Source organism: Podarcis pityusensis, assembly GCF_964106645.2.
Source record: "Podarcis pityusensis genome assembly, chromosome: 14".
Lineage (NCBI taxonomy): Eukaryota > Metazoa > Chordata > Lepidosauria > Squamata > Lacertidae > Podarcis > Podarcis pityusensis.
In genome coordinates this window covers 36,520,490-36,548,007 of record NC_138039.1, presented here as the reverse complement: position 1 = coordinate 36,548,007, position 27,518 = coordinate 36,520,490, and the positions used below count along the sequence as shown (strand labels likewise).

At 44.6% G+C, this 27,518-nt stretch overlaps 1 long non-coding RNA gene across 1 annotated transcript in view; it reads right to left on the bottom strand.

The window, feature by feature from the left end:
• Positions 1-27,518, bottom strand: part of LOC308462750 — an 83,593-nt gene that overhangs the window by 22,790 nt on the left and 33,285 nt on the right. Inside the window, exon 2 of the long non-coding RNA XR_013979309.1 lies at positions 19,522-19,785. This is a non-coding gene — a long non-coding RNA (uncharacterized lncRNA). The remainder of the gene's footprint in view (positions 1-19,521; positions 19,786-27,518) is intronic.

The window sequence follows — 27,518 nt, the reverse complement described above, 5'->3', positions numbered from 1 at the left end:
AAACATTTGCCTGTTCGCAACATGAAAAGAGCGCAACCCGCAGTGGCATGCCTGCGCACGCGTGGGTTGCAATTCGCTGCTTCTGCGCATGCGCATGACATCATTTTGCACATCTGCGCATGCACAAGTGGCGAAACCCAGAAGTAACCCTTTCCGGTACTTCGGGGTTGCCGTGGGACGTGACCTGAAAGAACGTAACACGAAGCAAACGTAACATGAGGTATGACTATACCACATTCAGCAGAATGAAGCTCTGGCTGCCAAAGCAGGACTTCTTGGTAGGCCTCACTAAAAGGCCTTTGTGAAGACCAACATTGATTGCATTGCACACGAAGCTGCACTGGTCCCCACCATTGCTGTGGCAACATCCACCAGCTCAGAACAGAAGAGCTCAGGAAACAACTGAACTGTGGAAACCACCAGGAGCTGCAGTTGGGGTTGGCAGTGGCTGCAGAGCTGATGGAGTCTGTTCCAAGATTGTCTTCTATTGTGCATTGAAATAATGTTGATACCACCTTTTTTCTGGAGGCTTACAGATTTGCTTCTGACCATCACTAGGTTAAAGATGGGGAGGGAACAACCACATTTTAGTTTTTGTTGTTTCTATACAATGACTTAATTTTTAATACACAAGCATGTCATCCAAAAAATTATATCCCAAAGTGTCTAAAGCAAGGGTTTTTTTTATTTAATCAAAGTAAAATAAATTGAAATTACTGTTTAAAAAAAGAAAGAAAGAAAATAAAAAATAAAATAAAATAAAATAAAAATAAAAAGTTTGTGAGCCCATTTTTTTTTAAAAAAACTTATTTTGCCACACACACACACACACACACACACACACACACTACACACAGTTGCTAGCCATGGTGGTTATGCTCCGTAAAGAATAGTGTTTCAGTAAATATACTGAGTGGTAGTTGACTAAGTTTTACTCAGAGTGAACATGACTATGTTAGGTCTGTTAATGTCAATGGATCTGCTCAGAGTAAAACTTGGTTGAATATCACCCGTTATATTTTTAATATAAGGCTTCTTCATGTTTTTTGCATAATTGTCCGCTGTGTTTCTAGGAAGGGGCAGAGCTCAATTGCATGCAGAAGGTCGCAGGTTCAATCCCCAGCATGTCTAGGAAGGACTGGGATATAAAACTCTGTGCCTGAAACCCTGGAAAGCCGTTGCCAGTAGACAATACTTAGCTAGATGGACCAATAGCCTGATTCAGTATAAGACAGCTTCCTTTGTTCCTAATAAATTATTATTAATAATAGTAACAATAATAATGGTAAAAGTTTTCTGAATACCTGCAGTCATACCTCGGGTTACAGACGCTTCAGGTTGCGCATTTTCGGGTTGCGCACTGCGCCGAACCCAGAAGTACCGGAACAGGTTTCTTCTGGGTTTCGGCGCTCGCGCATGTGCAAACCACTAAATCACACTTTGCACATGCGCAGAAGCGCCAAATTGCAACCCACGCGTGTACAGATGCGGCACTGCGGGTTGCGAACGTGCCTCCCGCATGGATCACGTTTGCAACCCAAGCTTCCACTGTATTTGGAAGAGGAGGCAGAGAAATATAAGATTCTACTTAGTGCTTTTTTTCTTAAAAAAGGTTTAGGGGTACTGTCATTTTCCTACTCATATTGAAAGTCTGCCCCTCAATGAGGCCAAACTTAGATTCACTAAATGTTTAGGGGTGTGCATACACTTGCATACCCTAAAAAAAAAAAGCACTGGTTCTACCCAACTCAGAGCAGACGTATTGAAACAAATAGACCTAAGTGAGTCATGTCCATTAATTTGCATTGGTCTATTCTGAATATGACTAACATTAGAAACATCTCATAATCACCCAATCTATTTTTCTCTCCCTGAAATGCCATTTCTTTTTATGTAAATGCCTGCCAAAGGAATTGGACCTTCCCCATAAGATTCTTTGGGATGGAACAAATAAGGAAATTGGGAGGCGGCTATTCTGAAAGTGCTCACTAAAAACAAACTATGTAGGATGAAGTTCGTGCTGAGGGGACAAATACTGCGCCATGGTAACATACAGTCTGCACCAGCAAAATGTGAAATCTGTGATCCATGTAGACATTCCGCCTCCTGTAGCTCTAAATGAGACCGAGCCACAAACCAAGAAGGTGACATTTTGAATATTGGCTCGGTTATGAATTCACTAGGAAACCTTGGGCAAACCTCTTTCAGCCTGAGCTTCCCATCTGCAATATGGCAACAAAGCTGAGCAGCCTTGCAGGGCTGTTTTAAAGGTGCATAATAAGATTGTGCAAATGGAGCATGCTCAACTCTCCAAAGCCCATTATAAATACTAAGTAGTGTGATAAGCCATAATTGTACCATTTCTTTTCTTTGGGAGTTGATTCTGTTTTCCTTGAAGTAAAAAAAACCAAACCTGTTTTGCATGTGTTTCTGTTAATTAGAGGGAAAGAATGAAGCCCCATTCGCTCCAGAGATTCACCTGGCATTGTCCACATGCAAGTATATTTTCAAAGCATAAGGACTAGGAACCTGAAAGAATGGGTGGTTAGACAGGCAAGCAGATAGATAACAGAGGCTAAGTTTCAAACCCAAATGCTGCAATCATTGCATTTGACTGTTCCCATGGCATCAATGGTGATTACTCGATTAGGGCAATTCTGGCACTGCCCCACTAATCTCAATTTGCCCTTAGCCTGCCCTCACCTGCCTGCCTTCTTACAACCAATCAGGGGATGGCTCTGCCTGTCATTGGCTCTGAATCCACCAACTGCTGGTCTCCCCGCCTCCTGCCCTCCCAGCCCCAATGGGCACCGGCCGCCACACAGGAGCACATGGGGCACAAACACAGCCCTGGCCCCACAATATTCCTCTTAAAACCTCATCCAGCATTCCAGACCGTTGTCACTCCGTAAAGGTAAAGGGACCCCTGACCATTAGGTCCAGTCGTGGCCGACTCTGGGGTTGCGGCACTCATCTTGCTTTATTGGCCAAGGGAACCGGCGTACAGCTTCCAAGTCATGTGGCCAGTATGACTAAGCCGCTTCTGGTGAACCAGAGCAGCGCATGGAAACACCGTTTACCTTCCCGCCGGAGCGGTACTTATTTATCTACTTGCACTTTGACGAGCTTTCGAACTGCTTGGTTGGCAGGAGCAGGGACCGAGCAACGGAAGCTCACCCCGTCAGGGGGATTCGAACCGCTGACCTTCTGATCAGTAAGTCCTAGGCTCTGTGGTTTAGCACACAACAAATACCCCTTATGTCAATGCCCACCGCTTTAGAATGCCATGTGTACGGTATGAGGAATTTTAATCTGGTAGTCCTTGTAGAGACGAGACAAGTTCATTCGCTGTTTCCTGACTAACAGATGCTGGCTGAGATGACACTGTATAATCAATGGTTACCTGGCCATTTATATGCTGTTTATTCTAATTATAGTTTCAGTTCCTGCTTTCACTTTCCCTACCCACCCCCACCCACCCCCGTTCCCCCTCTCCAAATCTATTTTTTGCAGCCTGTAAAAGTAAACACCACTTTCAGCCCAATGTAATTCTTCCACTCCTCTGACTGTGCATCACACAGTTAACGAGAGAGAGAGAGATTCCATCTGCGAGCTGTGCAATTGAGCAAAAAAATAAGAGTCTGATGGCTGGAGGATGGAAAGAGACAGGAAATGCTAAGAGGAAGGGGAGCCATGGCAAAGGGTGGTAGCTCAGTGGTAGAGCTTCTGCTTTCCATGCAGAAGGTTCCTGGTTCAATCCCCATCACCTCCAGGTAGGGCTGGGAAGAACCCTTATCAGGAGAGCTGCTGCTTACAGTCAGTGTGGGCAATACTGGACTAGATGGACCGATGGTCTGGTTCAGCATAAGACAGCTTCCAATGTCCCTGTGTTTGAAAATTATGGATGCTACTCAAGTTGAAATGGCATTACAGTGGACGCTCGGGTTGTGAACGTGATCCGTGCGGGAGGCACGTTCGCAACCCGCAGCGTCCGCAACCCGCAGCGCCATGTCTGTGCATGCGCAGGTCGCGATTCAGTGCTTCTGCGCATGCACAAAGCACGATTTAGTGTTTCTGCACATGTGCAAGTGCCGAAACCTGGAAATAACCCATTCCAGTACTTCTGGGTTCGGTGCAGTGCGCAATCCAAAATCGTGCAACCCGAAGCATCTGTAACCAGAGGTATGACTGTAGTAGAATTTCCAGGCAGGGCTGCCATCAGGGGTCAGCATGGGCAGGCAGCAGGCAGGATCTGCATTGCAGCAGGGGTCCTCTCATCATCCCCACTCATCCTTTTCCTGGCTGTTACTACCTGTTCACCCACCAACTCCAAGCATCGTAAAAAGAATGTAGGAAGTGACCTTACATTGAGTCAGGCCATTGGTCCATCTAGCTTAATATTATCTACACTGATTGGCCAACTGTGTACTCCAATAATGAGTAGCCATTGACCATCACCAGTGAATGCTATAATATCCAAGTTTAGAACATCATTATGATGATTTCTCTCTCTTTAGTTTGGATTATTCATTTGTTATCAATCCTGTGTGGGAATATCATTTTGCTTTTCTTTCTTATGTTTGAGAGTTGGTGGATTTATTTTATTTCTACAGAAGGTGTATTTATTTATTTATTGCATGTGTATATTTTGACAATTATATGTGTATGTGTGTGTATGTGTGTTCAAAAAACTGAGGTTCCTGATTTGAACATGTTTAATGCACTTTCTTTTATTCTTGAAGCATCTCACTGCTTCCACGCTTGCCATCCTGCAAACTCTGCTTTTCTGATTCTCCTCCCCCCCCAAAAAAATATGTATTTCCCTTTGTAAAGGGGATCTTTAGAAGAGTCAATCAAATTCCCGATTTATTTATTTTTTATTTAAGGCAAATTAGTTGTTTAAAAACAACCAAGCAAAACATTATCAATCAGCACATTAAAATATCCTAGCATCTTTTCAGGTTGTTTGGTTTACACCCCCTATCTCTAGCTCTCCCCCCCCTCCCTTTTCCATTTAATTTCAACGACAATGCTCCCACTTTGATTGACGTTAAAATTATTTATTGTCACATTGTGGGTGTTCAGTACATTGTGTTTGCTTTGCAGCTGAGAAATGCTCTCTGTCTTTAGCAAGCTCCTTGTTTCCAAAGAACCAGTCTGGCCACCCTTTGCTCACTGGCAGAGTGTAAAAATAACATTATGCTTTCTACATGCAAAAATTACCTGAGATTAATGTTCAGTTTGGGCCCTTGTTTACCAATTTTAAGGAAGCTGGTTTGTATTACAAGGCACGGAGGTATCATAAAGGCCAATTCATGGCATCTAGATAGGTTATGGTTTAACATGAAAGAAGAGATTATTTTTAAGCATCAAGGTTGGGGGAGAAATACAATTCTGTTTGCATTAAAAGGCAAATCTCCCTCATTCACACTTATTAAACCCATAAGCAAAAAAACGAGACGCAGCCATCCTTCCAAATTCACACTTCTCCAAATTTTGCAATGCCAGACAATGTGTACACAATGTATATACTGGGGTAAAAGTGTGCATGATAATCCATATATCAGTGAAACCAGCATATGAAAATGCATTATACGAGGAGAAATCTAAATATTAGGGGAAATACGCTTTGCAAAAATGTGTACATCAGGCAAAATGGCATACAAAAATGTGCATATTGTGAGAAATTTGTGCTATAATGCTAATGAATTCTCATGAGGACTCCTAAAAATTTTTTAAAAAGCAAGCTGATGGGAAAATGTGCAAAACTGAACTTAAGACTAGGAACACGAGAAACCGAGAGAGAAACCAAAACTGAAAAATGTGCCCATCCTTACAAACACCTCTCTGATTCATCCACCTTTAGAAATCTCCAGCTTTAATGCTCCGCTAATTGTTTCAACCCAGTCAGTGTAGACAACTGCTGAGTTAGATGGACCAATGGTCTGACTCGGTACAGGGCAACTCCATATGTTCCTATCGACATGGGTGGCGCTGTGGTCTAAACCACTGAGCCTCTTGGGCTTGCCGATCAGAAGGTCAGCAGTTTGAATCCCCACACCAGAGTGAGCTCCCCTTGCTCTGTCCCAGCTTCTGCCAACCTAGCAATTCGAAAGCACACTAGTGCAAGTAGATAAATAAGTACCGCTATGGCAGGAAGGTAAACGGTGTTTCTGTGCACTCTGGCTTCTGTCATGGTGTCATGTTGCGCCAGAAGCATTGTAGTTCTGCTGGCCACATGACCCAGAAAGCTGTCTGTGGACAAATGCCAGCTTCTTCAGCCTGAAGAGAGATGAGTGCCACAACCTCACAGTTGCCTTTGACTGAACTTACCATCCAAGGATCCTTTACGTGTGTGTGTGTGTGTGTGTGTGTGTGTGTGTGTGTGTGTGTTCCTATGTATGGAAAGGCTTCCATTCAGTCCATTCCATTCAGAAAGTTGGATGGGACCTAAAGGGTTATCTAGATCAGCCCCCTAGAATGCAGATATAGCTGACCACTCTATGCTACTTGGACTCCCTTCATGCCCTATGGCAGAGCTGTAGCTATAGGGGGATAGCCAGGTTTTTGCCTCCAGAGGGGAGCCAAACTAGGCCTTTGACCCAGGTGAAATGAAGCCTAGTTTTGTCCCTGCCTATGCCTCCATGATTCTGTACTTAGCTGGCTTTCCTTCTAACCATCTAATCATTCTTTCAGTGTTTTCATAGCTGGATATTCTCTCTCTGCTTTTCCTCTGTCTGTTGAGTCTCTCAAGAATCTGTCCTTGGCCCTCCTCTTCTCTTCTCTTCTCTTCTCTTCTCTTCTCTTCTCTTCTCTTCTCTTCTCTTCTCTTCTCTTCTCTCTCTATCCAGTATCGCTGGGTGACATCGAATCCCATGGTTTTCAGTACCACCGGGACACAGATGATGCCCAGCTCTAGGCTTCTCCCCTTGAACTGCTCTTCTTGCTCCAATCTGGCCTCTCTAACCACCTCCCTGGTTTTGTTGTTTGCTTGGATGTTTCATCATTGTCTCAAACTCAATAGCCCAATTCAGGCATTCAGATGCTCAGCAGAGTAATCATGCAAGGGAAAGGCATGAGGCTGAACAGGCCAGGTCCACCCACCCCCATTGCCGTCATTCTCATCACCTTCCATGACTGGTTTAGCCATCAATCCTTTTTCACAGGGATCTCTGGGAATTGTAGTTCCTTGAGGGGTGGGAAATAGAGGCAGGGGTGATGCATCTCGTTTCATGGCCTGAGGTAAAACAGGAAGGTGCCGCCACCATGGCCCTGCCACCACCACCCATTGCTTCCCTTACCAGGGTCACGTGGCATTGCCAGTGGGGGAAACAGTGAGATCTGGCAAGCTCTCACAAGAACTCACCGGAAACTTCTGCTGCTGCTACTACTTCTCCACCAACCTAAATAGAGGTCTCCTAAGGGCTTTCTGGTGTCTTAACAAACTACAGCTACCAGAAACCTTGGAGGGAAGCTATGACTGTTTCTCCTGTTCTCATGGAGCCTCCCAACACACATTTTGGGACCCTGGAAAACTGGAAGTCTCCCTCCACTTCATGGAGGGCGATGTGGTCAATAATGGGTAGTGGTAGAGATAGCATACTTGTCCCTGTGGTATGAGATTCCTCCATACCAGCATTGACCAACCAGCTGTCCCCCCCCCCCCCAGATTTTCAGGGCTGCAGTTCCCATCAACTCCAGCAAAGATGGCCATTGGATGGAGCTGAGGAGAGTTGTAACCCAAAACCTAGGGAAGGCCCCAGGTTGAGGAAGGCCACTCTTCACTGAGGTAGAACACCTGAAAAGGGTCACCAAGTTGATGGTTGAACTTCTCATTCTTCCTCAAAGCTTTCCTTTTCCCTTACACTTTCCTTATCCATTGGTGATGCTGTGCAATTTGTTTTCAGTATTTGAGATGGTCAAATTCAAATATTAATGAGTGGCTATGAAAATATGGATAGCGTTTGAAATTTGCACTAAATTTTGATTTTAAAAAATAATCGTTCACTGTGCTAATTTATGTGCATATTTTACATTTAGCCCCCACCCCAATGCCTAATTTGCAGATACAATTTTGAGTTCAAAACCATTCTCTCCTCCCTACATTTGTTCTAGCTCATATTTTAATGATGCCTCTTGTTACTTCATTCTGGGCCTGCTTGATCCAATAGTCTTTAAATGCAAATTGAAAACACTTGCTCATTTAAATAAGCTTGATCTCCAGCCCTCTGATCAAAACTATCGTTGTAATGTTTCTAATGCTATTTGTTGTTTCCAGTGTGATTAGTGGCTGGGCTTGAGCGTTCTAAACCTAAACACCAGGAAGAAAGATATTTAGCAGAGAGACAACCCTCTCCCAGATGATTTCTTATGAATTGAGCGTGGAAGGCACTGCCAAGACAACATCGCTGGAGTGCATACGGTTAGAGTCACCACTGATGTACATTTAATATGAGCTTGGATATATTCCCTTTGCAGAACATGGGCAGCAATCCAGGGCATGGAAAGCTGGATGATGCTCAGTCCAGACCCTATTAAACAAACCAACAGCTCCACTAATCAGGATTGGTCTGATGCCATTCAAAACAGAATGAAAGCTGTTTCTCCAAGCAAGAACAGCATACTCCAGCAGGGAGTATCTCTCGCTCTCTTTCTTGTCTGATTTTTAATTTCCTTTCCCTGTTTCTGCTTGACAGTGTTCATCCTCCATAGTTAGGGTGCAGCATCTTGTGTGTTTCTGGACAGGGAGAAGTTTGGCAGGTGCAGCTTCTTCTAACAAGGGAGGCAGTGTGGTGTAGTGGTTAGAGTGTTGGACTAGGTTCCAGGAACATGGTTCTTCCCCCTCTTCATTTTATCCTCACAACAACCCTGGCAGGCAGTGACATAGCATGGGTTGCCAGTGCCCGGGGCCACGGGGGCGGGGAGGGAAACAGACAGAGTACGCATGCACATTCAACTGCCTAACGGTGTCCCACCCAGGAGATCGCAGCTGCAGAGATAAGAAAGAAGAGTTGTTACATTGTCTGGAGAGGTCACTTCCTGGTTAGAATGGAGAAGCCGTTTTCAACGGAGTCCAGAGACGGAAGTGAACAGCTGTATTGAGGCAGTACTGGGTTTTGAAATTTTGCACCCCTAACCATTTTGCTCCTGGGGCAACCACCCCTGCTACACCACTGCTGCCAGGGAGGTTTGGCTGAGAGGCAGTGACTGGCGAAAGGTCAGCCAGTGAGCTTTGTGGCTGAGTGTGGGATTTGAACCCTAGCCTTTCCCAGATCCTACTCCAACACTCTAACCTAGGGGTAGGCAACCTAAGGCCAGGGGGCCTGATGAGGCCCAATCGCCCTCTCAATCTGGCCCACGGACAGTCCGGGAATGAGCATATTTTTACATGAGTAGAATGTGTCCCTTTATTTAAAATGCATCTCTGGGTTATTTGTGGGGCATAGAAATTCGTTCATTTCCCCCCTCAAAATATAGTCTGGCCCACCACAAGGTCTGAGGGACGGTGGACCAGCCCATGGCTGAAAAAGGATGCTGACCCCTGCTCTAACCACTACACCACACTGGTTCCCTTGTTAGGAGAAGCTGTGCTTGCCAAACCTCTCCCTGAGACAAAGGAGCTCCACCCCTTAATTGCCCAGACTTCTTTCCTGGCTAACCTAAACTGCTGCCGCCTGCCCGTTCTATGCCTATACTGTATCTTTCTCAAGGATCCTGCGAAACTCCATAGAGACAGAAAGAGCAGAGCATTCTGTTTTGTTAACAATTTGCACAGCCTTTGAAGAAGGAAGGTGCTGTAGAAGTGCTAAATGCTACCATTTGTTATTTCGCAAATGCAGCTAGAAGGGGAGGCTATTTCTCTCTGCTTTTAAAGAAAAAGGGGGGGGGGGGAGATATTTAAAAAAAAAAACAAGCCTTACTGTTAAAATCCCTGCAAGAGAAACTTGGAAGACTGGGAGGTATAAATTCCTTGGCTTATTTTGGGGGGTGGGGGCAGGGAGAGCTTCTTTTCTGAAAGGCAAATAAACACAGGATGGGCTGGTTCTTGCATCAGGAGAATAGCTGTGCTTCTAAAGGGCTGTATATGAGGAACGGCAGCGCTTTGAAATCGAAATAAATACATAAATAAATTAGGGAATTTGTACTGATTAAGGCACTTGTTTCCTTTGCTGCTTCTGCCTTCCCCTTTGGGTCCTGGCTCCCCGAGCCAATTGCATATTTTAAAAAGTTTTCTCTCTCCCCCCCCCCCCCCAATTTCTGAAAGGAACTCCAACCTCTAAACTAAAGTTGCTTTGTGGTTGCCTAATGAACTGCAAGGGCCAGGGCAGTTTACAGCTTCCTAATTGGTTTTAAATTGCACTCACCCCCCACCCCACCCCACCCCTCTCCATGTTCCCAGTTCATAACATCTTTATGGAGTGTCCACAATGAGCAAAGCCCCTCCAAGGTCACCTCTCCTGAGGGTTACAAGGAGACCACATTGCGGCCGGTCAAGGGCTCCATTGTGGGATGAACAAACTGTCCGGCCCTTTATCCCTTGTTCTCAGCCCCTCCTTCCCCTGCCCACACGGTCAGCGCATGAAAGGGCTCCTGTCGCTTTGTGATGAGAGGGCAGGGGGGCGGCGGAATACATACCTTATTCTAGATAAGGCAGAGCCATTAAGCCTAGACGGCTCATTCTCATAAGCTTCACTTCTAGATCTTGCAGTTCTTATGCTTCATGGAGGAGAAGGCCCTCAATGGCTGGCCACAATAGCTGTGCTCTGCCTCCATGGTCAGAGGCAGCAATGCTTCTGAACACCAGTCGCTGGAAACCACAGGAGGGGAGAGCGCTCTTGTGTTCAGGTCCCACTTCCTGGTTTCCCACAGGCAACTGGCTGGCTGCTGTGGGGAAAGGATGCTGGACTAGGCAGGACATTAGCCTGGTCCAGCATAGAATCACAGAATGGGAGAGTTGGAACATATCCTGAGGATCATCTAGTCCAGGGGTCAGCAAACGTACCGCGCCTCAGGCCGGTGTCTCCGGCACCGATCGCGTGGTGGGCCAGAGGGCGGAGGAGCACATGCCCATACGCCTGCGCACATGCTATCTCTGGCACGCTTCTGGGTCGGAGGAGCACCAGAAATAGCTTGTGCACATGTGCACGGGCTTCCTCTGACCCAGGTGTGCACCGGAAATAACGCTTGTGCATGTGCAAATAATGCTTGTGCATGTGCACAAGCTATTTCCGGTGCTCTTCCAACACGGAAGTGGGCAGCCGCGCAGCGCCAGTAAGAGCGGGCAGTGGCAGCGGGCAGCAGGGTTGCCGCGGAATGGATAAACAAGTCCCGCGGGCCTTAGTTTGGGGACCCCTGATCTAGTCCAACCCCCTGCAATAGCAGGAATATGCAGCTGCCCCATACAGGGATCAAACCTGCAATGCTGACGTTAGCAGCACCATGCTCTAACCAGCTGAGCTATCCAGACTGACGGGCTCTTATGTTCTTTTTCTATAGATCAAAAACAAGGGGGGAAACACATCTGTTATATCAGATCTTACATCTGAACATTTTTATTTATTCTATTCTGGATAAAATATATTCAGAAATGCATACACTGAGGTAGAATGTGTTCATGATAAAATGTGTATTTTAATGCAACCTTTTCGTGCAGATTTTCTTCTTTTAAAAAATTGCAGATTAAGAACATAGGAAGAGCCCTGTTGGGTCTTCAAGTCCCATCAAGTCCAGCATCCTCTTCTTTCAGTGGCCACCCAGATGCCTGTGGGAAACCCATGAGTGAAAGTATGGCGACACTGTCGCCACCATGGATATGTGCTCACCAAGAAGTCCTAAATGACTTGGACACACTTGAGCTCTTTGGTTGCTACCTATGCTCTTACTCTCAAAGACTTGGCAAAAGAGCCTCCTGGAGGAAGCCAGGAAGGCTTGATAGTGGCGCTTGGACTCTGTTCACTGTAGGCTTTTGTAGAACAAAATTAGAATGCCTGGACTAGCGTTTGTCTCCTCTGAGGGCATGCAAAGAAACACTTCCTGGCACATTGCTATTACTGCCAACTCCCTCACACTGGTTGCCTCTGTAAATGGCTGAGCCTCATCAGAGGAAGGGATATTCCATCCATCAAGACGTCCTTTGCTGTCAGAGGAGGAATTACAGCCTGACAGAGCTGTTCTTTGAGAGACTTGAAGGAGAGAGGGGTGCAGGGTTGGCAGGAGAGAGAGAAAGGGAGGCAGCCTGGAGGCAGATCAAAGCTAGGATGCGCCTAAGGCAGCCTGTAATATGTGAGCTCCTATTAGCTTGCAGAGCATTTATCGCTCTACCGGGAATTTCATCTATCACAGCCCCAGCCAGCATGGCCAGTGGTCAGAGATGGTGATCAGTGGTGCCAGAAAACCCTACTTTTGGCCAAGCCATGACTTTATCTACACCCCACATGATGTGGCTTGGCCAATACAGCCAGGTATACCAACTGGGGAGGCCTGGTATCGGTGGTAGCTCACAGGCTGAATCTCTGGCTGCCTATCACCCTTCAGATTCCCTTTCATTCTTCTGAGAGCAGCGAGGCTGTCTTAGAGTGTGAGAAAGTTCCGCATGTAATGAGAAAATATTGTTACATGCACCTCAGTCTCTGAGCGGTGAGAAACTCCAAAGGTTCCAATGCTTACCTAGGATTTGGTCTCCTTGGAATGAAGATCTGTGGAGATGGTGGTGTTTTTAGGAGATACGGTTTTATTTACATGTACAGTGGTACCTTGGTCCTCAAACTTAATCTGTTCCGGAAGTCCGTTCCAAAACCAAAGCGTTCCAAAACCCAGGCGCACTTTCCCATGGAAAGTAATGCAAGATGGATTAATCCGTTCCAGACTTTTAAAAACAACCCCTAAAACAGCAATTTAACATGAATTTTACTATCTAACAAGACCATTGATCCATAAAATGAAAGCAATAAACAATGTACTGCAGTCACACTATCTATCAATCAATCAATCAATCAATAGCTGAACTGGGTTCCACACAGTCACAAAAATAAAACGAAAAGAGCCACAAAAACAAAAATACAAAATAAATAGCAAAAACAGACAGACCTCAGTGTAACACTCAAAACAGAAGTATGGCACTCAAATCATCAGCGTAACACTCAAAACGGAGCACGTTCAGCTTCCTAAAAAAGTTTGCAAACCAGAACACTTACTTCTGGTTTGCAGTGTTTGGGTTCAAAGTTGTTTGAGTAGCAAGGTGTTTGAGAACTAAGGTACCACTATATCTGCAACCTAGGCATAAAATGGAAGGTCTCAAAGCATTAACACTCCAACAATAGCTATTTTTAACTGTTTTTATTGATAACTTTAACGCTTCATTTTATATTTTTGTACCTTGTTTAGAGGTTTTCTTACAATCAAGAAGTATGTAAATTTTGTTAACTAAAATTAACTATTTCAATCTCCCCTTTTTACCCCTGTTTCCACTCTTAATATTCCTTTATCACAATGAAGTATTCTGGGATGATTAAGAAGGGAGGGAGAGAGAGAAAGAAAGAAAGAAAGAAAGAAAGAAAGAAAGAAAGAAAGAAAGAAAGGGGGTATGGAGAAATATATTTTCTCCATGCACAAGAAAGTTTCTTGATGCAAAAATAATATTTTTTTGTTAAAACTGTCCCTAATGAGGCATCCTTCCAATTGTTAATTGTTACCAAGGCAATGACCCCGAGCTAGCCATCTTTAATTAACTTTGAACACATCTCCTGAAATGAGTTTCTCTGGCAAATTGCTTGCCATACCTCTCAGGCACGAAGCAGTGTCTGCAAAGCCTACCCTCCCTAACATATTGTTGCACACCAACCCAATCTCTAAGCAGTGTGAGATTCCGGGTGTTCCAGGCGCTTACTCAGGGTTTGTGTTTTGGGAATGAGGCATGGCAGAGACTGTGGTGTCTTTATTATATATGGTTTATTTACACATATATACAACCTGGGGCTACGATGGAGGGGTTCACAGCATCAACACCTGCAAGAGGGTCTTGGTTTTCCCATAGCCTCAGCCTTGGATTCAAACTGAAATTGAATATCGTGCTCTTGACTCTCTCTCCAGCTTGCTGCCTTTCCTCTAGTCTAGTTCACATTGTTGAAATGAGGGTCAATCATTCCCAGAAAGAACATTCTGTGTGTATTAAACTATGTGAAGTTTCCAGAAGCAGTGAGAAGCTGGTTTCTTTACAAAGACACTCTGAAGAATATTGCTACACATGCACAGTTTTTGGACTGAACAGAGAGAAATGTTTGAACTCTACTATCATACTGTGAAGATGTGAGAGAGGGTCTGGCAGCTTTTAGGGCTGGGCCCAGGTCAGTTTAAGCAGATCCTCTATCAGAGCTGTATTTGAATGTTTCCTGTGATTTATTTCGACTCTCCATGCTTGACTTGGAACTCCTACATGCTTGGAGGCTGTGTGGTACTCTGCTACAAAGGGGCCTGGTACTTGGAAGTGTACTGGATCCAAGGATAGGAGTTTTCATTCCCTAGAAAAACTTCAACAGGTTTCAGGGCTCTGAAAACCCCCAATTGGTTATGAATATACCCCAACACCCATCACAGCCCCAAATCTCTACTTCAAACTCAAGTTTTGTCTTTCTAACGAACTCTGAGTTGAGGGAGGGGCCCCACCCATTTGTCATCTCACACAGAGCCCCTTTCGCTTTGTTCTCCTAATGGGCCATCACCCAAGCAATCACCCCATCAGGAAGCTAGCCTGGCTTATATTTTAACCAGGGGTTAGAAGGGTCCCAATTCCACCCCCCAATTCATAAGAATATAATTTTTTTCTGGATACAGTTGGGGGAATAGATGTTGATCCTCCATTATTACTTCCATCTCCCCTCTCCACTCAGTTTTGGTGATCCTACACAACAAAGAACCTTTCTCAGATTGAGGGCCACATTCCCATTTGGGCAACCTTCTGGGGGGGGTCACATGCCAGTGGTGGGTGGGACAAGAGGCAAAAGTGGTCAGAACTATGAACGTAAATCATACCTTTGTTCAATAGGCTAGTTTCTACACATAGCCACACACCCATCTCCACTCTCCATCCAGACAGCCAATAGGCATTATCAAAGTTCAAAGACTGGCAAAAACACTCAAGGAGGGTATGAAGTAGGAAAGGCAAGGGATGTAGCCTGGAAAGAGGGTGTGTGGCCTTGGGAGAATCCCAAGGGGCATACAGAGATGTCTGGGGGACACATTTGACCCCCGAGGCCTGAGGGGGGGGTCTCTCCTTCCACAGAAGAAGGAAGATATCAAGAACCAGGCATCTGTGAAGTGTGGTGTACTTTGCAGTGATGCCTTACTAAAGTCAACATGGGCTATTCAGCCATTTTCCCTTTGAGATGTAGAAGGCTGAATGCTTGTGAGGACCTGAGGCAGGAATGGGGAATCTGTGGACCTCCAGGTGTAGTTCAACTACCCGTCTCATAATCCTTGGCCCTGCTGGCTGCAGTTGATGGGGTCCAACAACATCTGAAGGGGCTCAGGCTTATCATTCCTAGACTCAAACCGAGGTTTGAATTCACATTCAGTCCTGGTGCTCACCAGGTGACATTAAACCAGACACTACACTTGAGTCCAATTTATCCCACTGAGTTGTTGCGAAAATTGGGTGGGGATGAAGGATGAACTCAGCATGCTACACTGAGTTTCTGGAAGGATTAGTAGGACGTATACCTATCATCAACAACATCAACAGCCCAGTGTATATTCATGGGGATATTAGTGGATCAATGTATAGTCATCATCAAAATATACAGAGGAGGATTTAGAGGAGCAAAGACACTGTTTTTCTTCTTCTTTTTACTTCCAACACGTCAGCTCATGAAATTTGTGAAATCTGAAGTGCAATAAAGGACCTACATCTGCGCTTACTCTCCTCTCTTCATTCATAGAGAACACTCTTCAATACCACACACAAACACACTTTCATTCCTCCACAGTACTTATCCTCCATACTGGTACATCCTCTTTCCTTCCTGCCTTCACAAAAGCCTACAGTGAATTCAGTCCTCCTTCCCTTACAATGGATTGCAAATTCCTTAATAGGTGCTGGGCAGCATCCAAAATTTCCCCCTCTCTCCCCCCCACCTCTGCCACTTTCTCTCTTTGTTTTTGCTGCTCACAGAGCAAGACTGCAAATGCTCTGAATCTTTCTTTTCTCAGCTCCCCCCCTTTTTTTTTTTTTGCAAACGACAAGTTTAGCCACTGCTGAAGTAGGGTGTCGATGTTCATCTCAGATCTGTACAAAGGTCTGTAAAGAAGCATTTCAGAAGCCTGGAAGAGGATAGCATCCCACCCTCCCTCTTATGTGAGGTGGGTGCAGAGCCCAGGAGATCCCACAGGGCAGCCCCCACCATTTCCTCCCTAAGGGTGGAAGGAGACCGGTAGCGCCTCTTAGTCCCTGAGAGGCCACTGTGGAGGCAGCATGGGGGACGGGGCTGCAGAGGAGGCAAAAGATCTCGCCTCCAGGGAGGGTCCCGCAGCAGCCACAAGCAATGCATTCCTTGGAGATCAGATCTGCTGCCCCGGTTGACCCTGACACCCAAGGCAGTTATGTCAGCTTGCCTCATGGGTGGGTGGGCCAGCCCTGAGTAGACCAGGCCTTTATTTTGCATGAAACATCCAGTGTACTTCTCTACGTGAGAGAACCCAAACGCAGCCATGGAAACACCTTCTAAATAGTGGCTCCGGAATTATGCCAAATGTAGTGATAGAATTCTGGACTGTACCATTCCAGGCATTTTAACAACAACAGCAACAATCCTGTATTTCTTCAGCACTCCTTCACCTTTTAAAATGTGTGTGCGCGCACATGCACACACACACACACACACACACACAATCCCAAGCATGCGAAAAAGAAAACTGCTAGAAGATGGGAGAGAAAGAGTTAACTTCATCCTCTTTCTAACATGCTTGTTTGTAGGGAGTTTTATTTAATGAACCTTCAAAAGGCACACACCCCCCCAACTGGAGTCCCTGAAGTGGAACAGCCCAGACCTGGATTACTTTAGCCTGCTATTTTACTCTGAGTAGAGCTTTCTCAATGGAAAAGATCGACCAGCAGCTCATTTACATAAACCCACCATAAGAACAAGCAACGAGAAAGACATAGCGGGGAGTTAGCAAGGCGGGGGTAAGGAAAGGAGAAAAGAGCCTGCTTTTTGTCCAGCAATAGCTGCGCGCACACATGCACATTCAGAGCACATTTCCCACCTCAAAGAATTCTGGGCACTGTAGTTTGTTAAGGGCTGCTGGGAATTTTAACTCTGTGAGGGGTAAACTACAGTGCCCAGAATTCTTTGAGGGAAATAATGTACCTCAAAAGTATGCGAATCCAGGTTCTCAGGCAAAGCCTAATACTGTATCTTTTCTTAGACCTGCTCCTTTTAACTGAACCAGTGTGGTTAGAGCATCAGAATGGGATCTGGGGGACCAGGGTTCAAATCCTCACTCAGCCATGAAGCTCATTAGGTGACCTTGGGCCAGTCACTGCCTCTCAGGTAACCTGCCTCAAAGTGTTGATTTGGGGATTAAATGGGGAGGGGTAGAGACATGTACACCACATTAACCTTCTTGGAGAAAAAGGTGGGAAATAAATGCCACTTATTTGCATCTGCGTTGTCTACAGAAGGTCACAGGTTTGTTCCCTGTCATCTTTAGGCAGGGCTCAGAGAGACCCTTCTTTGCCTGAAATCCCGGGGAGCTGCTGCTGCTGCCAGCCAGTGTGGGCTTTACTGAGGTAGATGTGTCAATGGTCTGACATGACATAAGACAAATTCCTGTGTTCCTCTGAGCAGGTTTCCCTCACGATCAAGACGCCTGCTGTTTGTGTCTTGCTTGCTCCAGCCCTCCCCATTCTGATATCCTTAGAAAAAGACGCTTGTTCCTTCCCCTCCAATTGCTTAGTTAGGGTGGTTGCCACGAACAACGCCTAGGATATTAAGGTATTGCATAAAATAGGAAGTGAGTGGCCTTCCGACCGGGAGGTTAGGTTTGCAAGGGTTTCACTGGGGTTGCCCCAGTTTAAGTATAATGCATTCTCCTAGCCTAGAGAACTTTCTCCGGTTCCACCCGAAACGATTTTGCCCATTCCTGCCAAGAGACCATCGCTCTCTCCAAGTTAAGCAAAAATCTTCGCACTGGGACCAACAGAGCGCCTGAATCGCCTTTTACCCCCCACGAGGAGGGGGGGGAGCCCAAACATTTTTAGATTCACTGAAATGTGTGGATGGACCGCGCTGTCACTTTGCAGAGCCTATTCAGCTACTAAAGATTAAAAAAACAACCTCCGGCTGATCCATAAAAATCGTGCAATCCTGCACGCAGGTTACGCTGCTTAAATCCCATTGACTTCAATAGAATCAAAGCAAGCCGTGTGTAGGATTGCCAGCCAAATCTCCACAAAGGTTTGCATGCGGTTTCCATTCCTCACCATTCCCTTTTCATCATTTTTTCCGCAACAGAAGTGAATTCAATAAAATCCATCAGCTTCCAGCTCGAATGCAACACAGACACAAGAAATTATCTGCACAGATGCCATTCCAGCTCGTATTTTCCAGCTAAATTTAGGCTGCAGTCCGAACTCTGTTTACCTGGCAGTAAGATCAATGGAATTCAATAGCCCTTACTTCTGAGGGGGGTTGCGATGTTAATGTTTAAAGTGTCCTTTTAAATCATTCTAGGGCTCGGTGGGCGTTTCCTGTTATTTCTGTTGCAATAAAGAAGCAGACTTCCTTATAGTACTTCTTGTTGACAAGGGAATGTCATGACACTGACTAGCGTTTCAGTCTTTCCCAACTTTGCCTGGAAAAAAATTAGGATTGAATCTGGGACCGTCTACATGCAAAGCAGATATAATCACTGAGCTGTGGTTCTGTCCCAACTGATGGGGTCAGATTAAAAAATTATTCTGACCATTGGCTTCTAAGGATTCAGAATATTATTGCAGTGTGGCAGGTTTTTACTCCCAAAGTTGTTTAAATGTTCTAGATCAACCAATACTGGGAAAAGGGGATACTAAATAGAATAAAACCACAATAACACTTATCTTTAATTACTAGAATAGAACTGCAACTGCTTTAAAATATACAGTGTAGTAGTTACCAAGTATATAATGGGATACTTATAATATAATGGGATACTAATAATAGTTTTTCCCAGCTGTTTACTGCCTTTCAGTCCTATCTACCACTGTCCCTAAGAACAGTGACCTGGGACCGCCACACAGTGGAGTTTACTTCCAAGTAAGCATGAATAGGATTGAGCTGCAATTCCATGTGCGTTAAACTGGATGAGTGCATCATTGAACTCTGTGGGATTTGTTTCCCAGTAAACTTGCATGGGATCCTGCTGGGCATTGCTTTCACTGACCCTCTCTCTTTTACCCATCCCACCTCCCCATCCCAAATATTCAGCAGGTTAGTTGTCCCATTAATTAAACTCTGTTCCCCAAATCAGGACAATATCTTGTTATTCTACCTTTGTAGCCGAAGGGAGGGATCTGTCTTCCTAACTCTGGTCCTGGGCGATTTCGGCATTCAGCACCATAGGTTCTGGACAGCGACCTTTTCACCTTCCAAGGGAAACAAGCCAAAGTAGTTCCGTTGTCCTGTTGAATTGGTGGTAAAGGGAGCGGAGAGCATTTCTTCAAGCGCCATATGACGGATGGATAGGGGTGGACTATATAAAGATTATATTTTGAAAACCAGGTGTGTCTGCTTAAAGATATGCAGAGAATAAAAACTTTTTGGGACAGAAAGGAAAATGTCAGTTTGAGCATATCTTAAGCCCTTTAAAAATGTCCAGTAGTATCCACTACGGAATATATTTGGCAAGTGCTTACTTTTCCCGGACCTGCCTACTCGGAAGTAAGCTGCAGTAGATTCCATGGGTGTATATACTGCAGCCTTAAAGTTTTGACTAGATCGTGCCCTTACGCTAACTTGTACAGTATATAAACAAGATTCACGTTTTCGCAAAACATCCAGACACATTTCCTTTTCATTTCTGATAGATTTATCTCTTTTTTAAAAAAAATTAAAAAATCAGATCCACTTTCTTGACCCTACACTGAATTTTTTTAAAAAGAGAACTCTGTCAAAATTATTTACAGTTTATACTAGTTTTTTAAGCTTCTGATTGAGTCATTCAACCGTTCTAAAGAGATCTTATTCTTTGTTTATTAATAAAAAAGACCATTATGTTCTTATTCATAAAAGTCGGTGTCTTTCATCCTTGTTAAATGAAGTATCTTTTCTTTCGCTGTAGAAGATGTTCAGATTTTTCATAATGTGAATGCCGTGTTTATTTTTACTATGGAAATTCGTTTTGTTTCCGTACTTTTAGGGAAGTGAGAGTTATTCCTTTGCTGCTATGAGATTACATAGGATGGGGTGGGTGCGTAGCGGGAGGCGGCTGTCTCCACCGAGAAGCGATCTTTGTAAAATATCGAGGTAACCAAGGAAACATACTTTGCTTTTTTAAAAAGAGGCGATAGACTGAATAGTCCAGGATGTGAGTACAGAACCTGCCTTAGAACCAGATTGTTCTGGGAACATGGGCGGGGGGGATCTGTTTCTCTAATTTCTCAGTTCTCTGCTAACGAAAATTGCGACATTTCTGGTAACAATCGCAATATTAATTATACTATTTCTCCAGAATTCCGGAATGTATTGCTACATACAAATTTATATATGATATATTGGTAGATGTATGAATTGATTTATACACCGCTCAATCACCTATGTATAACTAGGCGGTATAACTGCGTAATAATCCACACCCTGACCTACATTTAGCGTGTGTAATTAATTGCAAGATCATCGGGGCATGTTACTCTATGAAAGCGCCATGTAAAATTGATTATGTAATTATAAATAATGCAGAAACGGAAGGAAAGGGGAATTTAGAAATAGGCGGATTAAATTCAATCAGTCTAAGTATTAGTGGGGGTTTTTGTTTTTTTACTTCTAGCACATTCCAGTTTCTCGCGCGCGCCCTTGCCTGCCAGTTTTCTATATTAGAGCAGTGCAATCCTGAAGTAAGTCCCACTATGTTAAGTTCAATGGGGCTTACTTCCAGGTAAATGGGCTACAGGATACACTTGTAGACATGCATAGAATTGTGCTCTACGCTACATTACTGGAGGAGGACATTACTGGTTGGAATGTGATTTAGAATAAATTCCTTCATGGCTGTCCACCAATTAACGAATGTATACTTGATTAAGCACCTGCCTTTCCACCAGTTAATGACTGATTGAAGTGAAATGCATTTTTCATATAGCCAAATATTCAAATCTAGACAAAGTTCTGAGATATTGACCGAAGCATAAAGAGACGTGGGTCGTCCCCCCCCGGAAATGCCATATTTTATATTTTGGTCCCCCCTCCGCCCCAATTCTCTGCTGCAAGAGAGTAATATTTCAATAGAAGACATGCACGCTTCAGTATATCAGGACATCGAACTTAAAAGTGATCCCTTCAATCTCAACCCCCTCTATGAAAATTTGCCATCTCCAATTAAAATTGGACCCACATCATTAATCAACTAAAAAACTGAGTTGATTAATCTACCCATTAAACCTTCAAGCCCTACAGTTAAGTAATTGTCGAAGGGAAATAGCTCATCCGAAAATCCGCGCTCCTTCCTTCTCCTTTGCTAAACTAATAACGCTTCTGAACAGTTTCTGTGTTACTTTCCTCCAGTTGCAGGGAAGTAACTGTTTTCAAGTACTTAATAACAAACCGGATTAATGTCATCACCATTCAGCTTGTCACCTGGCATTCCTGCTGAATGGGGGTACCTTCTGTTTGTTTGTTTGTTTTTGTTTTGTTTTGGTTTTTTTTCCCCTGGGAGATGGGAAACAGGGAAACCACCTAGGACAGAGGGGAACTTTCGGAGGCTGTATGAGCGTTTCGTCCAGGCTACCTCTGTTGAAATGACGCCCCTTTTAGACTTGTGTAAAATTCAGCTCTCCATGGAGGAAACACAAACCTCTGCACCCCTCTTGTTACTCAGTAATATAACTTTAGTGAAGAAGAAGAAGAAGAAGAAGAAGAAGAAGAAGAAGAAGAAGAAGAAGAAGAAGAAGAAGAAGAAGAAGACTTCTACCGGACTGCAAGCCCATGCCACAGACCATCAAAATCCATGGGTGGCATTCAGTGCTACTGAGAGCAGACCCATTCAAGTTAACGGGCACTTATTCATTTCAATGGGTCTTCAGGTAATCTCATTCTTCTGGGAAGGTTCCATTGCCTTCAATAGTTGCTTTACCTTAGTCATGTAAATTTTTAGAAATGATTTCCTGACACTGTTTTAAAGTATGATTTGTGAACCCAAAGAGGAATAATATGCTCATATGATTGGAAGTAAGGATTTTTCAGGACATCCCAAAGGTTTCTATCCGGTGTGAGTCCTGCTCATAGTAGAACTATAGAAATTGAATAGAGTGGCATGGGCGTGGCCAGGATTTTTGTTAGGGGGCAGGCTTTTGGATTTGTATTGATTCTTGTTGATTTTTAATGATTTTGGGGGGCAGCTGTCCCTGCCCCCCCTCCATGGCTACGCCCATGGTCTGTGGTTGTATTCGGAAAATGAGGTGTCCTGGTCGACATCAGTCACTCAAAACGTGTATTGGGAATGCCTGTCTCACCAATAGATACAGTGGCATGGCGAATACGTGTGCAAAAACTGTCTATGCGCCAACACGTAGATTTGTGCGGAAATGTCTTGAGACCTGCACTGAAGGGGAAAGTGGTGCTCACTCACAGTAGAACTATAGAAATTGAAGGATTTAAGTTACGTAGCCATGTCCATTAATTTCAATGGGTCTACTCCGAGTAGGACTAACGTTGGCTGCAACCAAAATATATAGAAATGTATAGGGCTGGTTATTTATAATTTGCAATGTAAGGTTTTGCTTCGAACATTGCTGATTATGTCTGAAGTGTAAACCTTTGGGTAGGAAGTATGTATATGCGTTTTTCTAATACATATAAAACCATGCTAAGTTTTTCACGGTGGGAGCGGAGACTTCTTGTGGGCGACAGATAATATTTGGGGAAGCACAATAGCTCAGTGGTAGAGCATCTGCTTTGCATGCAAAAGATCCCGGGTTCAATCCCCCGCATCTCCACGTAGGGCTGGGTTCCTGGTCTGAAACTTGGAGAGCCACTGCCAGCCAGTGTAACCAAATGTAAACAATAGTGAGTTCGGTGAACCGATGGACTCGATGGATTCAGTACAAGGCAGTTTCCTATGTAAGTTAAGCTCAACGCTACACTGCAGTACTCTGACCCTGCAGAAGGCACGCCCGTATGTGATCAATCCATCAGGATTTATTAGTCAGCTGACCATAATACACACCAAAAGGACCTGTCAAAAAAGCACATATATACCATATAAAGGCAGCATTGGCATCAATCCTATCAAGATAAAGAGCAAGTAGCAATTCATCTGATCTACCAAGAGGAGCACTTAACTAAGGGAAAGAGCAGGCGTCCCTGCGTGCGCCCTTAAGAGATTCAGTTAAAATGCATTGTCCGACAGAGGAGCTTTACAGAAGTAAGAAGTATCTTAAAATCATAGAATTGTAGAGTTGGGAAAGATCACGAGGGTCATCTAGCCCAACCCCCTGCAATGCAGGAATCTTTTGGAGAGGGGGAGGGGGGACCGTGATTTAGGGGGGGAGGGGGATATGGTTCCTCGCATCGTACCAGATGACTAGAATCACCCAATGAAGTCCTTTCAAGTATAAAAGGCGAACACAACGTAAGTTGCTTATGGAACTCCCTGCCACAAGATGTGATTATGACTATCAACATATGTGGATTTTTTTTTTATTTTTTTTTTAAGGATTAGGCAAATTGCTGAAGACAAGTCCAGACCTATAGGGAAATTGAATAGCAGGTCCTGGGAAAAGACAAAAGCAGAATGTTGCTGCCTATAAACTTCCACATCCATCCTTCAGACTTCTGGCGGAGCAAGGATGGCGGACTAAATGGCCATTTGTTCTATTCCAGTTAGGGCCATTTTTACGCATTGCATTTTACAATCATATCCGAAACGAATAATTAAATATACAGCATCCCATTTACCCCTCTTTAATTTATGCATGGGGTATTTTTATCATTATAAATATCTAAGCATGTGCAAATTTGCACATTGGTATTAATTTGCAAAATAGGCTTCAAAAATGCCGCATCACAAACATTGAGAAAACGGTGTGTGGGTCTGTTGCCTTTTCTATTGGTTTTGGTCACGAATGACCTGTCTACCTAAAAACGAACTTGTATATTATCCTGGGTTTGCCAAGCGCTTGCACGCAAAGTGTTAGTTCACACGTGCGTGGTCATCGATTGAGTTATATCCCCTTGACTGTGTACTAACACTGGGGGGGGGGGGGACTGCGTTTGAGGGGAGGGATATGCAAGTTCGACCGCCTGTGTCCCATTAAGACGCACAGGTTCTTATAATCATACACGCACGTCTGTATCAAGCCTGAAACACACAGTCTTGGATTTGTGGTCCTATGCTTGCAAGCCGAGGTGCAATGGGACATGATCCATTCCGACCCCCGGAAATCCAATTGATTTTAATAGACACGTGCTTGATTACTTCCCACTCAAATCAATGGAACTGACCAGTGCGCAGCTTTAGGTGGTCCTCCTGCATTATACAAGAGCTCCCCGCGACCCCACCCCATAAACTGTAGTAATTTCAGATCCTCCGAGGATGATCGCTGGAATGCCTTTCATTTACGGCAGGAATAGCAAGCAGGGATAGCTAAGAGGCGCAAGTACAGTATGAATCCTGCCCTTAATTGACAAAACACGCACACTTTATGTTGTGTATTGGGCTCTCCTTGAATAGCCTGGCCGATCCTTGGATCTCGCCAGACACGCGTCTCTCAGGGAGGAAGCCAATGTCAAAGAGCCTTTGTCCATTTCATTTCGTCCGTTTCACTCTGGAAATGTCATTTTCTTTTTGAAATCTCTCTGCAGAGCCCTCTGGGACTCTGCCACGGTGCTTGCTGGCAGACACAAGAAGGCTCGGGAACACACCTGACCATGGGGTTTTCTCGGGCTAGGGGTCGAATTCACACCACATCGCAACAGACGGGCTGCCTTAAAGCAGGAAGGGAATCGCCTAAGTTGAAAAACAGCAAGAAAAGGCCCGCAGCTCTCGCTAAGGTTTCAAACCGTGCAGATTTGCTCTGGTAGGGTTTGGTGTCATTTTTGGTAGGTGCCACTGGAAATCTTTTTTGTGGCCTCGTTTCTGTGGTGGTGGCTACCACCAAGGAGCGAGGGAAGAAGACCGCAAGGCGGATGGAGAAGGGTCTCCTTTTAACATATAATTACACTCGTCTTTTTTCCTGAGCAGTTTCTAGCAAGCTTTGCCGATTCTTTCACTCTCTCCAACCGCTCTCGTCTCTCTGCTCCCCAGATATCCAAAGCTGGTTGTTTTGTTTAATTAAACTCAATGTCAGCTTTAATTTTCTGCCCGATTGGCTCGCTATGCCTTTATAGGAATTAACATTTTGTTTATATATGTCATTGCACTTTGTATAGACTGGCGCGTTTTTGCCGAGGGGAGAGGCGATTTCTTTACAGTAGATGGACCGCCCTGGAGGAAGCGAGGCCTAGCGCAACTTGCATACGGGAAGGGCGATTTCGAGGCTTTGGGCATTGCGGGGTGCGGGTGGTGCGTGAGAGTGGCCTCGATTGCGCCCCACTCCCGGCCGAAAAACCATTGTGGCCGGCGTAGACAAAGGCGAGGAGCGGGGAGAAGGAAGTCAAATATACCCATTGCCAATTGCGCACGAAGGATCTGCATTTTTCTGTGCTGTTTTAGTTAATCCGGAGCAGCTGCCACGCCTGTATTCCGTATTCAAAAAAATGCTAGCACTGGCCTGTAATCCAATGCAAGGCTTCCAAATAAGAAGGTATAGGGATTGGACTGCAAAACGCCCAGTTAAGCCCTTAATGCGAAGGATGCAACAATCCACTTACGTATTTATTTACAAATGAGACAAATTCACCACAAAGTAGCGCGGCAGGTTACCACTACGTATTTAAAGCATGCAATATTTAAACAATTTAAAATGGACCACAAATCGTTTACTAGGCAATAGAGGTGGATTCACAAAAACCACGCAAATTTTGGCCTGGGTGAAGATGTCCATCTTGACCCCCCATTCTACCACCAGTCTTGGGGTTTAGATTGTGGTCTCCTCCAGACTGGGTTTGTTCATTTGTTTGCAGAGGTATTTGGAAACATGTCACTGAGCACATCCATGGGCTCCCTGGCCAATGGAAACAGTCAGGGCTGGATTTAGGTTTGATGAGACCCTAAGCTGCTGAAGGTAATGCGGCCCTTTATATGTCCAGCTGTCCTTTGTCAACAACAAATTGTTACAGTTTTTTGTGTTGAATAGGTCCTATATGCTATATGGTAATTTATGGACCTAATGGGTATCTAAAGCCATTTGCACATGTTGCCATGTAACCAGTCCATGCAGAGTGATATTTTAGGGAGCCGGCTAGCAGGCAGAACCCATTACTTACATCATAGCAGCCTACACAACACAAAACACTTTTGGTGTATGTAGGTTTTATTTTATTTGTTTTTTTATCTTATATTTTGGAAATGCACATCCAATTTTTTTTCCTTTAAATTTTTTGGGGGCCCCCAAGAGAGTGGGGCCCTAAGCTATAGCTTGTTTAGCTTATACATAAATCTGGCACTGGAAACAGTGGAGACCTGGACAACAGCAGAGCAAAAAAGCTTTGAGCAAAACCTTGATGGTGGTGGAAGAGGAGGTGGAACAGAGGCAGTGCTCCTGTCATTATCCTGTCTGTTATGAGTAGAAGATCCCTCATTGCCACCATACCGAAGTCAGGTGCCACCTTTTAACTTGTCTGATGCATGGCAGTGCAAGATTTAGGGCAGTACGGGCAGTCCTCCCCCACAGGGTGCTAAGCCAAGGGGTACAAAACTGAGGAGATCCATCATTGAGAAGATCCATTTGGGGGCACCAAGTTTTGGTATTGTCATATTATGACAGATGAGCAAAGTCTGCCCTTGTGCATGGACTGCTAGAGAATCTTAAAGCACAGACTGAGAAGAAACCAGTAGAGGACATCTTCTTCAAGCCTCTTTGCCACTTTGTCTGAAAATATAATGCACAACGCTTCATTGGAAAGATGCTTGCTAGCCAGACCGATGGTTTAGGAGACAGAGGTCCTTGTTGTTGTTGTTTCTTGCTTCCACTTGGAGGTGGGGAAGGGGCTTCCTGGAAGATCCTATCATATTAGTATTATTATTATTATTATTTTATACCCCACCCATCTGGCTGGGTTTCCCCAGCCACTCTGGGTGGCTCCCAACAAAATATTAAAAACACGGTAAAACATCAAACATTAAAAACTTCCCTAAACAGGGCTGCCTTTAGATGTCTTCTAAAAGTCAGATAG